Here is a 13,736-nt window from a genome sequence, read left to right as displayed (position 1 = left end):
GTGCCGGCGATGAGCTCGGCGTGGGTGATCGACGGCGGTGAAGACGGGGACGGGGCGTGACGGACCGCTAAACCTAGACAAATATTGTGGAAAATGGAGCTTGGAGGTCGAGCTTGGAGAGGAGAAAGCTTAAGTGGTGTGGCTCGGGCATTCCATCGAACACCTTGTGTGCATAGGAGGTGAGCTAGAGCACCACCAAGCCCTCTCTCCCTCGGCCAGAAAAAAACAGAGCAGTGTGCTCTGCTCTTACGCGAGGGGGTATATATAGGCACTTCATTGGTCCCAGTTGGTGGCATGAACCGGGACTAAAGGGGAGCCTTTGGTCCCGGTTCAAGCCACCAACCGGGACCAATGGTGGTGGGCCAGGAGCGAGGCCCATTGGTCCCGGTTCATCCCACCAACCGAGACCAAAAGGTCCAGATGAACTGGGACCAATGGCCCACGTGGCCTGGCCGGCCCCCTGGGCTCACGAACCGGGACCAATGCCCCCATTGGTCCCGGTTCTGGACTGAACCGGGACTAATGGGCTGACCCAGCCTGGACCAAAGCCATGTTTTCTACTAGTGTCCGGACCTCCATGATGTTTTCTCTATGATGTCTTTTGGTGACAAGATTGGCTTTCTAGTATGTTTTAATCAATTAATGTTTAAGAGTAATTTATATATCAAGTATTTATTTGATGTACATATTGCATACAGTTACATACATACATACATACATACATACATATTCCTTCAGAATATCAGGTAGTGGTTATATATTAATGTATGATCATAAATATTATGTTATGTATGAAAATTAATCAGTATGCATGTTATTGATGTGGTCGGCGTTTTATTTTATAGCAAGCTAAGGGTGTTAATTAGAGAGGATGCATACATATATAGATGAGCACGTAATTAATTACATCTTGGCATTTATGAAGTATTTTTATACTAGAATAATTTATCTTAAATAAAATTTGTAAACATTTCTTTATTTGATCTTATATATTGTAACACCCCAGATGTAACTTGTCATATTTGTACTCCAACTCTTGCCATTTTTGGCTCTAAGTTATGAGTTTCCCTTCGTGGTTGGGTTTGTCTTCGTTTTGCATTTTGTTCATGTCATGCATTTCATATCATGTCATCATGTGCATCTCATTTGCATACGTGTTTGTCTCATGCATCCGAGCATTTTCCCCGTTGTCCGTTTTGCAATCCGACACTCCTACGTGCACCGGCGTCCCCCTTTGTCTCTTTTTGTGAGCGGGTGTTAAACGTTCTCGAAATGGACCGAGATTTGCCAAGCGGCCTTGGTACACCACCGTTAGACCGCCTGTCAAGTTTCGTGACATTTGGAGTCCGTTTGATACTCCAACAGTTAACCGGGGAACCGTAAAGGCCTCTCGCCAGTTGAAGCCCAACGAAAAGAACTACCCCACTCATGACCTCGAGTTGGCGGCAGTTGTCCATGCTCTTTTAACATGGAGACATCTCTTGTTGGGAAGGAAAGTGGACATCTTCACTGATCATAAGAGCCTCAAGTACATCTTCACTCAACCCAACCTCAACCTCAGGCAGACCCGTTGGGTCAAAATGATTCAAGAATACAATCCGAGTATTGAATATACTCCAGGCAAGGCCAATGTCATTGCAGATGCTTTGAGCATGAAGGCGTACTGCACCAGTTTAATTCTCAAGCCCTTCCAACCGGACCTTTGTGAAGCTTTCCGCAAACTGAATCTCCAAATTGTTCCTCAAGGCTTTCTTGCCAACCTACAAGTCTTTTCTACTTTGGAAGATCAGATTTGTGCGGCACAACTTCTTGATGCAATGGTGAAGAAGGTGAAAATGGGATCGCCAAGAGCCAACCCAAGTACAAGTGCTATCGCCTTGATGACAAAAATACTCTATTCTTCGAGGATCGAACTGTGGTTCCTAAAGGTGATCTATGTAAAGTCGTCATGAATGAGGCTCACAATTCCCTTCTATCCATTCATCCTGGAAGTACAAAGATGTACCATGACCTCAAGCAGTCGTATTGGTGGACTCGAATGAAGCGAGAAATTGCTAAGTTCGTGAATGAATGTGATGTCTATAGAAGAGTGAAAGCAGAACACCAATGGCCAGCTGGTCTCCTCCAACCTCTTGCCATTCCAGAATGGAAGTTTGACCATATTGAGATGGACTTCGTGACTGGTTTTCCCAAGTCCAAACGTGGAAATGATGCTATCTTTGTTGTCATCGACAAACTTACTAAAGTGGCTCATTTCCTTCCAATATAAGAATCTATCACAACAGCTCAGTTGGCAGAGCTATACACCTCCAGGATTGTCTCCTAGCACGGCATTCCATAATTGATATCTTCAGATCGTCGAAGCATCTTCACTTCTAAGTTCTGGGACTCCTTCAAGAAGGCCATGGGCACCAACATTCGCTTCAGCACAGCCTTCCATCCTCAAACTAGTGGACAAGTCAAGCGAGTCAATCAAATTCTTGAAGATATGCTCAGGGCTTGTGTCATTTCTTTCGGCATGAAGTGGGAAGATTGTCTTCCATATGCCGAGTTCTCCTACAACAACAGCTTCCAAGCGAGTTCGAGCAAGGCCCCATTTGAGATTCTCTATGGCAGAAAGTGTTGTACTCCTCATAATTGGTCAGAGACTGGTGAACACCAACTTCTTGGCAATGACTTAATCACAGAAGCTGAAGAAATGTGTAAAGTCATCCCTGAAAATCTCAAAGCCGTGCAATCGCGCCAGAAGAGTTACTATGATAGCAAGCATCATGACTTGGCTTTCGAGATCGGAGACCATGTCTACCTCCGCGTCTCTCCAATGAAAGGTACTCGTTGCTTCGGTACCAAAGGGAAGCTTGCCCCTAGATACGTGGGTCCTTTCAAGATCATTGGCAAAAGAGGCGATCTCGCCTATCAACTTGAGCTTCCATCCAACTTCGCAAATGTGCACGACGTGTTTCACGTGTCACAGCTTCGCAAGTGCTTCAAGACTCCTGACCGCACCATCAACTTTTAAGACATTGATCTCCAAGAAGACTTGTCTTATCATGAGCATCATGTTGCTATTCTTGAAGAAACCGAGCGCAAGACTCGCAACAAGTCTATCAAATTTCTGAAAGTGAAGTGGTCACATCATTCCGACCGAGAATCCACCTAAGAACGCGAGGACCACCTCCGTTCCGAATATCCAGAGTTCTTTCAGTCCTAGATCTCGAGACGAGATCCTTTCGTAGTGGTGGAGTGTTGTAACACCCCGGATGTAACTTGCCATATTGGTACTCCAACTCTTGCCATTTTTGGCTCTAAGTTATGAGTTTCCCTTCGTGGTTGGGTTTGTCTTTGTTTTTCATTTTGTCCATGTCATGCATTTCATATCATGTCATCATGTGCATCTCATTTGCATACGTGTTTGTCTCATGCATCCGAGCATTTTCCCCGGTGTCCGTTTTGCAATCCGACACAACTACGTGCATCGGCGTCCCCCTTTTATCTCTTTTCGTGAGCGGGTGTTAAACTTTCTCAAAATGGACCGAGATTTGCCAAGCGGCCTTGTTACACCACCGCTAGACCGCCTGTCAAGTTTCGTTCCATTTGGAGTACGTTTGATACTCCAACGGTTAACCAGGGAACCGTAAAGGCCTCGTGTGTGTTGCAGCCCAACACCCCTCCAAAGTGGCCCAATAGCCCATCCAAACCTATCCCATGTCCTCCGCCGTCAGATCACGATCGCGTGGTCGAAAACTACACCTCATTTGGACACTCCCACCTCCTTCTAGGTATAAATATGTCCTCCCCGTCCAAATCCAGGTTGAAACCCTAGTCTAGCCTTCCCCGCCGCCACCGGACGCGTCCGCGATGGCCGGACACGTCCGCCGCTGCCGCCCGTCGAATCCCAGCGTGCCATGTGGCACCGCAGCGCCGCCCACAGCTGCCGGCCCACTCGGCCCGTGCGGGGCCCCCGCGGCCCGCACCGCACAGCGCCGCCGCGCCCGTCCTTCGCCGTAGCCCGTCTCACGGCTCCTCCGCCCGGCCGCCGTCACGCTCACCGCCGGTCGCCGCCATGCTCACCAGCATCGCCACCCGCCCGCGTGCGGACCACGGCCGAACACCTCTACCGACGTCGCCAAGATCCTCTCCGCCTCCTCTCCCACCGGATCCGGCCGGTCCCTTCCTCCCCGGCCATCTTCCCCTGTCCGGCGACGATCTCCGGCGAGCTCGTGCCTCACCTCGGTTCGCATGCAAATCGAGGAACCCTAGATCTGGAGGTCAATTCTGCCACTAAGTCTTTTCCCCCTCACATTTTAAGCCCCTGTTCATCATGCCATAACTTTATGATTGTTGCTCCGTTTTGTGCGTGCAATATATAAAAATGTTCATCATGATGTGCTCTTCATTTTGTTCCATTGTGACATGCTTGTTTGAGTCCATCTTGATGCCCAAATCGTTGATGCAAGAGTGCTTTAAATTGTTATGTGTTGTTTCTTATAAGAATATGAGGATTTGTCATTTTTGTCACATTTGTTGTGTGCATGATATGGGCATGAACTATACATGTGTTTTGGTCTATGCCATGCCATATATACAAGGGTGTATTCCATGTATTTTTGTGATATTTTTGGTGACTAGCACAAGCATGCAAAGTAGCCTTTGTGATATTGTTGGTTTCGGGATCTCAGGATTTTGGCTAAGTCTTCGTGTGCTGTTATTTTGATGTCATGTAACCATGTTGTTACAGTGAGATACATGCTTTATTTGAGTTGCTTCAGTAAGGATGATTTGGACATATGGTTATGCTCTATCCATCCATGCCCCTGTTTGCAATTTTTGAGTACCCTAGCATATCTTAATCTTGCTCTAATTTTGCTATAAAATGTTCCTGGCAGATGTTTTACATGTGAATCAATTTTGCCATGGTTGTTGTAGTTGATCCAAGCATGCTATAAACTTGTTCTTGCCATGGTTAGCCTTATGATCATGTCTTCTTGCTAGTAGTATGCTTATCTTGTGATGCAATGCCTTGTGTTGAGTGAATCGAGCTCGCAAAGATGCCTTCATAATTCTGTTTATGCCATGCTCAGTTCTACTAAGTCTGAATCTGTTAACGAAACTTGCTATGTTTACATGGGTGCCAGCATATCTTTTGATCCATTTTTGGCTTATGGTCAGTAAGGGACTTTTGTTCTATGCTTTGAGTAGATTCATGCCATGCCTTATCTTGCTATGATATGTTCCTATAGCATGTTGTTTGCTTGCTCTAAACATGTCTTCCTGATGTTAATTCCTGACATGTTGTTATTTTCACTAAGTCTGTGAAGCTGATATCTTTTGCACTTTTGCCATGCTTTTTTGAACCTGTTCTTGTGTGATTTAGCCGTAGCTCAGTGTTCATATTTTGTCAAGCATCTTGAGTAAATCACTGCCATGTGCTTTGTTGTTATGTTGGAGTGCAGTAGCTTAGTTTCTTGTAGCATTCTAGATGGCATCGTGCTGTTAATCGCAGAATTGTGCCATTCTTGCTTGCCATTTGCAAACTGTGCTCCGATTCCGGTGATCTTTATATCGATTTCGACCGAAATCAGCTCATCTTTCCAGCAACACACTTGGTTTGCCAAGTTAAGGCTTGATTCAATCTTTCCCTTCCGAAGCATGCATATGCATTGCATATCACATCCCGCATGTCATGTCATGTTTTGCATCATGTTGCTTGCGCATTGCACCGTGGTTGATTGTGGTTTCCTTTGATTGTGTTCTTGCCTTGGGTAGAGCCGGGAGATGAGTTCGTGATCGAGGAACCCGTTGAGTACGCTTACGAGGATCAAGCTTTCGTCAACTTGGAGAACTTTGCAGGCAAGATGACCATACCCTCGAAATCACTTCTACCTTTGCTTGCTAGTTGTTCGCTCTATTGGGTAGAGCCTCTAACCCACCTTTCCTAGCAAATCGTTGGTTGGCTATGTTACCGCTTTGCTCAGCCCCTCTTATAGCGTTGCTAGTTGTAGGTGAAGATGGAGTTTGTTCCTTGTTGGAACATGGTTATTGTTGGGATATCATTATTATATCTTGTTTACTTAATGCATCTATATACTTGGTTAAGGGTGGAAGGCTTGGCCTTATGCCTGGTGTTTTGTTCCACTCTTGCCGCCCTAGTTTCCGCCATACCGGTGTTATGTTCCTTGATTTTGTATTCCTTACGCGGTTGGGTGTTATGGGAACCCCTTGACAGTTCGCCTTGAATAAAACTCCTCCAGCAAGGCCCAACCTTAGTTTTACCATTTGCCACCTAAGCCTTTTCCCCTTGGGTTCCGCGGACTCAAGGATCATCTTTATTTTAAACCCCCGGGCCAGTGCTCCTCTGAGTGTTGGTCCAAACTGGGCGATGTTCGGTGCCCCCTGGGCAACCAGGGTTTATGCCAACCCGATGTCTTGCCCATCCGGTGTGCCCTGAGAACGAGATACATGCGAATCCTATCGGGATTTGTCGGCACATCGGGTGGCTGTGCTGGTCTTGTTTTACAATTGTCGAAATGTCTTGTAACCGGGATTCCGAGTCTGATCGGGTCTTCCTGGGAGAAGGAATATCCTTCGTTGAGCGTGAGAGCTTGTGATGGGCTAAGTTGGGACACCTCTGCAAGGTTTTGAACTTTCGAAAGCCGCGCCCGCGGTTATGGGCAGATGAGAATTTGTTAATATCCGGTTGTAGAGAACCTGACACTTAACTTAATTAAAATGAATCAACCGCGTGTGTAGCCGTGATGGTCTCTTCTCGGCGGGGTCCGGGAAGTGAACACGGTTCTTGTGTTATGCTTGAACGTAAGTAGTTTCAGGATCATTTCCTGATCTTTATAGCTTTTCGACCGTACTTTGCTTCTCTTCTCGCTCTCATTTGCGTAAGTTAGCCACCATATACGCTAGTGCTTGCTGCAGATCCACCTCACTACCTTTTCCTACCCATAAGCTTAAATAGTTTTGATTGCGAGGGTGTGAGATTGCTGAGTCCCCGTGACTCACAGATACTTCCAAACAGATGCAGGTTCTGATGATGCCAGTGCAGGGGACGCTACCGAACTCAAGTGGGAGTTCGACGAGGATTCGGGTCGTTACTATGTGTCTTTTCCAGATGATCAGTAGAGGAGCTCAGTTGGGGCGATCGGGGATCTAGCATTTGGGTTGTCTTTCTTTATTTTAGTTCCGTAGTCGGACCTTGATTGTATTCTGCATGATGTATGATATATTTATGTATTGTGTGAAGTGGCGATTGTAAGCTGACTCTTTATCCCTTTCTTATTCAGTACAAGGGATGTGTAAAGATTATCCCTTCTGCGACATGCGTACCATGCGGTTATGCCTCTAAGTCATGCTCCGACACGTGGGAGATATAGCCGCACCATGGGTGTTACATATATATATATATATATATATATATATATATATATATATATATATATATATATATATATATATATATATATATGTCTGTGTGTGTCAATTCTAACGCAACTAAAAGTTGAATTATATTTTGAGCTATTGATGCCGCATTTTAATTGTTTGATCTTTTTTAAATTAGTATCTATTCATTTTAATATCCCAAAAATTGCGCCAAATTAAGTTTGATGCACCATTTAATTAGGGAAATTTGTTATAATGAAGTATATTTTCAAATGAGTATGCATGCCAATATGTATTATTTTTTCATGCATATGGTGGTAACTAACAAATCATGTTCATAAATATGGCCATTAGAAGCACGCATATATACTTAAGCTTTATCATGCTTGTGTACCACCTTATTAACTACTCAATTGATATTCCTCATTAGTTGAAGTATTTAATTTACATATGCATACCTAACTAAATTTCCAATGTATTAATTTTTCTTAATTTCATGTAGTTCATTCATGCATTTGACAAGAGAAACTTGTGGCACAAGATGCCTGTTCCAATCGGTTTACTCTACCTAAACACCCGCCGAACCCTCCTCGAAAAATACAACCTGCTAGTTGTTGGGAGTTCTCATGGTGCTTTGTTTGACCCCAAGGAGTTCCCGTACCGCACCGGAGATGGCAAGTACAACGACCCCCATAATGCTGAGGCTGGTAGCCAATACACCTTTTTTTGGAGAAACATGAAGCCAGTTGATCAACAGGATGAGGTACTTAATTATACACTATTTACAAAAAATCTAGTGATTTTCTTACAAAATTCCAAATTTCTAATTAAGTTCTAACAATACAAGTTAATAACTTAATGTAAATTAGCTAAGCACTTATTTCCCTTTTACTTTGGTAATTCTTGTTCTATATATATATATACGCATGCTTTAGATGTGCTCTTCTTATCTGCTAATTTCAATTTGCATCCCTATTATTTTGTTCACTAGAAAATTAGATAATATACATATTGAATTTAGTTAATGAAGAATAAACCTGAAATTAAAGTCTAAGAAGCCAATTAAAGGAGTAAAGATCACCAAAAAAGTGTTTTATTTTTATTTCTTATTTAATATTTAGTTTGACACTTTGACTTCAAGACTGATAAAACTCTTTTTGATGAAACTTTTTGTTTGTAGTTCGTTCTGCAAGCTTCAAATAAGTAAATGACTGGATTAACGTTGAAACTCAAAAAAAATACACGAGTTTTGTCAGTATTAAAAATAAGAGCTAATGTGTGCTTGTTAATTTAAAAACAAAAGCATTTTCTTTTAATTATATCATACTATTAACAGATGGAAATTCAAGGTATACTTTTGAATTATCAGATTATGCATAAAATAATTAACTGTTATTTATCAATGCAGTTGATGAGCCTATCCATTTGTTGTGGTGATAAAGCTGTTAGCCAGGAGAGAATACAAGGACACAGGGAAACGGTTCAATATACTAGCAGTTGCATGGATACAGTTCATGGTTCATGACTAGATGGATCATATGAAGGATACCAAACATGTGCATGCTTGATTTAATTCCTTAATTTGATTGCCTTAATTTGTTGAAGTCTTAAAAATAGAAATTCATCTTCAATTGAGAATTTGAAATATATATTGTAGTTACATGTGGTAAATTGGGCAGGCGGGTTAGGTTCGGGTTCGAGTTGAACTTGTCGGGTTAGTTTGGCCTTTTAGAATATCTCGGGTCGAGTTGGGTCCGGTTGGGTGATGGACGGGTTAGGTCGGACCAATTTCAATATTAACTTTTTTATTGTATGTTGATTTGAGTTGGATTGGATGCTATTTGATCTTAGATCGGGTCAGTTTTGGATCCGGTCGGATTGGTTCAGGTCAGGTCAGTTTGACTGTTTGGAAAATGTCGGGTCGGATTCGAGTCGAGTCGAGAAGATTTCTCGGGTTGGGTCAGGCTCTGCCACCTCTAATTGTTAGTTGATATATAATTAAATTTTCTTGGTTTCTTCCAGATTGAAATTGCAGCTCCAAAAGAAGTGGCCAATGAGTGCCCCCTAAAATCATTCAAGTTCTACGCCACAAAAGAATAGCCTACGAATTCTGATGGAATAAAGACTGGTTACTACAATGTCCGCACAGCTTGGTGGTGAGTAATGCTTAAGATTTTCTCAAGTTAAGATCTTTATTAGAAATTTATCTTAAGCACAAAGAATGAACTTAAAAAATAGAGACGATCGATGAATATATATAAATCAATGCACATTTGCGGATAAAATGTTGTAATTTTTTGCAATTTCTATGTTTGTATGTACCGTGGGATAGGAGTGCAGTATATGGTAATAATGAGAAACATGCAAAAAAGATTAGGACTTATGATGATGGAACACTTGTGATTGGAGATGATGGTCTTCTTTTGCATGAGGAGAATGGTGTGCCATTATCGGGCGACGTTCGCAACGGTTGGGTTGGGGTTTTGATCTTGCATGCTCTTTTTTTAAGGAACACAATGCAGTTTGTGATGCAATAAAGGTAAGAGAAGCATCACTATTATCTATTTGTTTAGTTTTTAGGAAGAATTTGTTGTCCTTGACTTCTTGCCACCGTACCGATAAAGCTGTTATTTACCAAGACGTTAATTTGTTTTCTTTATGCTGAAAATATGAAGAAAAAATTATAAATTTTGTTTTAATCTCAGGAAGAACATCCCAACCTATCAGATGAAGAATTATATCGGTATGCCAAATTGGTCACTTTTGCTGTCATTGCAAAGATTCACACTATTGATTGGACTGTCGAGCTTCTCAAGACTAAAATCATGAAAGCTGCAATGCACGCAAATTGGTGAGGGTATATTTATCTCATTTTATCATATTTTCCGAAAGAAAAAAATTAACGTATTACTTTTCCAAGTGGAAATTTTATTTACATCTGCAAATTCAAATTAATTAAATTTGTGAGAATGTGTACAATTTACCTGATATTCTGATTCTTTTGTGAAGGTATGGATTATTGGATAAGAAAATAAAATATACATTTGCTCACATAGGAGGAACAGCATTAGGTTGCTTGTGGGATTGAAGAAGCCGATCAGCCATGGCGTACCTTATTCTTTGACTGAAGAGTTTACCCGTGTTTACAGAATGTAGTCCATAATACCAAGCACTCTCAAGCTCAGGGATCCAATCGGGCAACCCGCTGCAAATAATTCCCCACCATACGTGGAAGAGTGAGCACACAATTTATGTGTGGCATCCATTCCTCTCATTTTTATGTAGAAGATGTAATGCAAACTAACAACTTTCATTAGATGAGACAAAAAAGAGTGATGCGGATTATAAAGAAATGAGGAAAAAAGAGTTAAGACATTCTTCTATTAGATATCAACTCTTACATCATGGATTACTGAACCTGACATTAGACACTGAACATGACACAAACAGCTAGATTTATTATGTTTTTTAGCTTCTTTACTATACAATAAAAAGTAGAATGTATAATCTTGGTCACAATAAGTTTTCTGCTTGGTTAGCACATTTTTAGTATAACTGACATAAACACTGACACCATTTCTTTCTTGTGTCAAAATGTAGCATCGATATTGGAGAGTTGGTTGGTCTCAAGGGGGAAGATCAGCTATCGAAAATAGGGTTTGAAAAACAAAAATTATCAATGGGATATCAAGCTTGTGGTGCACTTGAACTATGGAACTACCCAAGTTTCTTCAGGGACCTTATACCACAAAATTTGGATGGTACCAATCGATCTGATAGAACCCACCTTGCTGCCCTACAAGGTATGAAATTTGGACCCAATTTATACCAGTATCAGTAGAGGATCATGATTTTGCACCATGTCAAATTGTTACAAGGATCCACCAAGAATAATCCAATGCATAAAAATATTTAAAATAACTCATACTGGCAACAAATTAAGTACTAGAACAAGTATTTTGTAACCTTAAACTACTATGTTGAAATTTATCACAACATACTTTTCAATTTTCAAGAATTCCCAAACTATTATTGTACTAATCAGATTGAAAATACAAGATTCTCTTACCAATACATATATCATGTTTGTATCTTGTAACCTTAGCACCACTCTCTAATCAGTCACAACTACCATTTCTTTAAAAAAACAAGGACATTGTTGCATACTAGTATAAACAACAATGTTAAGCAAAAATTGTACTCTTCAAGTTAAATAAAGAGGATTACTGTGTCTAATGCCTTTGATAATGATTACACTGAGATTACTGTCATTTTATTTTCCTCCAAATTAAAGTATACCGAGACAGGGAGAGAAGTGTACCGAGGTACAATGAGTTCAGGAGGAGAGTATTTCTTATTCCAATAAAAAGTTGGGAGGATCTCACAAGTGACAAGGATGCAATTGAAGCCATAAGAGCAATATATGGAGATGATGTAGAGAAATTGGATCTTCTTCTTGGTCTTATGGCAGAGAAAAAAAATCAAGGGATTTTCCATAAGCGAAACAACATTCAACATTTTCATTTTTAATGGCATCAAGGTGATATTTAGTTGTAACTGATGAATGCTAGACAAAGTACCAAATTTGATTTAAGCCCTTGTTAAATGTATTACGAAACAACTGAGAATGTGGCTTAAGCTAATTTTCACTAATTCAAAATTTACCCAAACCGAAGTTCAAAAATGCAAGAAAACATAACGATATGACCATTATGGGTACTTTACTGGTAGATCTAGAATGTTACCAGAAAAAAGAAGTAGTCAAATGTAGAAGTACTAATTTGAGATGATAACTACTCAGTTAAGACATGAATATTAATTTAACACATCTCTATAAACAGGAGGCTTAAAGCACATCGATTTATTACAAGCAATTTCAATGAGAAAACATACACCAAGAAGGGGATGCAATGGGTCAAAACAACTGAAGGCCTACGAGATGTGATCAACAGGCACTACCCTGAAATTACTGCCAACTGGATGAAGTTCTCTAGTGCCTTCTCTATGTGGGATGCAAACTACTAGTGCAAAAATAAAAGGCCCCCTACCATATGTACTACATGCAATTTGGCAAGTTATATGAAGTATTATTTGTTTACAAAATTATGGTGTTTGTTCAATGTAAATAAATATACTTAAATATGTCAGTGTAATATATGTAATAGGATTCATTATTGCATGACACAAGTTGTATGCTTATTTGTTTACGTTTTATTATTGTACATTATTATTTGTTCATTGTAATTAAATATGGCTGGGAAATAAGTAGGAGGAGACCATATAACATCTTCCTTCAATCTTCTCTTTGATTACATCTTTCTTTTCTTTCTTTTGGTTTTCGTTACAGTGTATACTTGTACATCTACGTATACCAATTAAAGAAATATTAGGCTTGATCATCATCTTTTTCTGTAAAATAATAAAATAAATCTCCAATCGCAGTTTTGGCCGATTCTCCCCGTTTCATGGACTATTACTTATTGTTTTGGGGTCCCTGAGTGATTTCCACGATTGTATGTTGTCCTTTGAACTCCTTGCCTTGACAATTACTGTCTAATTGTCACAGTTCATAAGGATAGCCGGGCCGGCTTGTCAACCAATGACAAATCCATCAAAAGCTCTGAAACCATCCTACTTTGACACATGAATTATGAGTTTTGCTTTCATAGTCGATCTCGTTAAGATCGTTTGCATGCAAGACTTTCAGGAAACAACACCACCATCAAGTGTGAACACATATCTACTTATGGCTTTCATCTCATTAGCATGAGATATCCAATTTGAATCACTATACCCCTGAAGTACCATTGGGTACATGGTATAGTGAATTTCGTGGCTCATGGTGCCTTACAAATAGCGCATGACTCGCTCAACATCATGCCAATGCACATCTCCTGAATTGAAAACAAACCGGCTTAGTTTGCACACAGCAAACGAGATGTCAGGCCGAGTAGCACTAGCACAAGCTAGGTACATGAGTGAACCTATCACTTGAGAGTGTCTCATTTAATCTACATTCATGCATTCAAATTTTTGAATTCGCACGCTAGGATCATATGGTGTTGGATAAGGTTTGTAATCTGAATACCCAAAGCGACTCAAAATCTTCTCAACATAGTGGGACTGCAGAAGTGTAATTCCACCCTCATTATCTCTCAGTAGTTTGTTCAAGATAACATCAGCCGCACCCAAATCTTTCATCTCAAAGTTATGAAATAAAAATTCCTTAACCTCCTCAATGACTTTGATGTGGGTGGCAAATATCAGTATGTGATCAACATACAGATGCAGTATAACTCCTTCGCCCCCACCATGGTGATAGTATACACACTTGTCAGCTTAATTAA

The 13,736-nt window shown here is 40.8% G+C and overlaps 1 pseudogene; it reads left to right on the top strand.

Moving 5' to 3' along the window:
- LOC123081816 (alpha-dioxygenase 1-like) overlaps positions 1-12,414 on the top strand; it is a 35,668-nt pseudogene extending 23,254 nt beyond the window's left edge.
- Positions 12,415-13,736: the final 1,322 nt, after the last annotated feature.

Source organism: Triticum aestivum, chromosome 4A, assembly GCF_018294505.1.
Source record: "Triticum aestivum cultivar Chinese Spring chromosome 4A, IWGSC CS RefSeq v2.1, whole genome shotgun sequence".
Taxonomy (NCBI): domain Eukaryota; kingdom Viridiplantae; phylum Streptophyta; class Magnoliopsida; order Poales; family Poaceae; genus Triticum; species Triticum aestivum.
The sequence above is the reverse complement of the archived record's forward strand: the minus strand, read 5'-3'. Positions and strand labels throughout refer to the sequence as shown.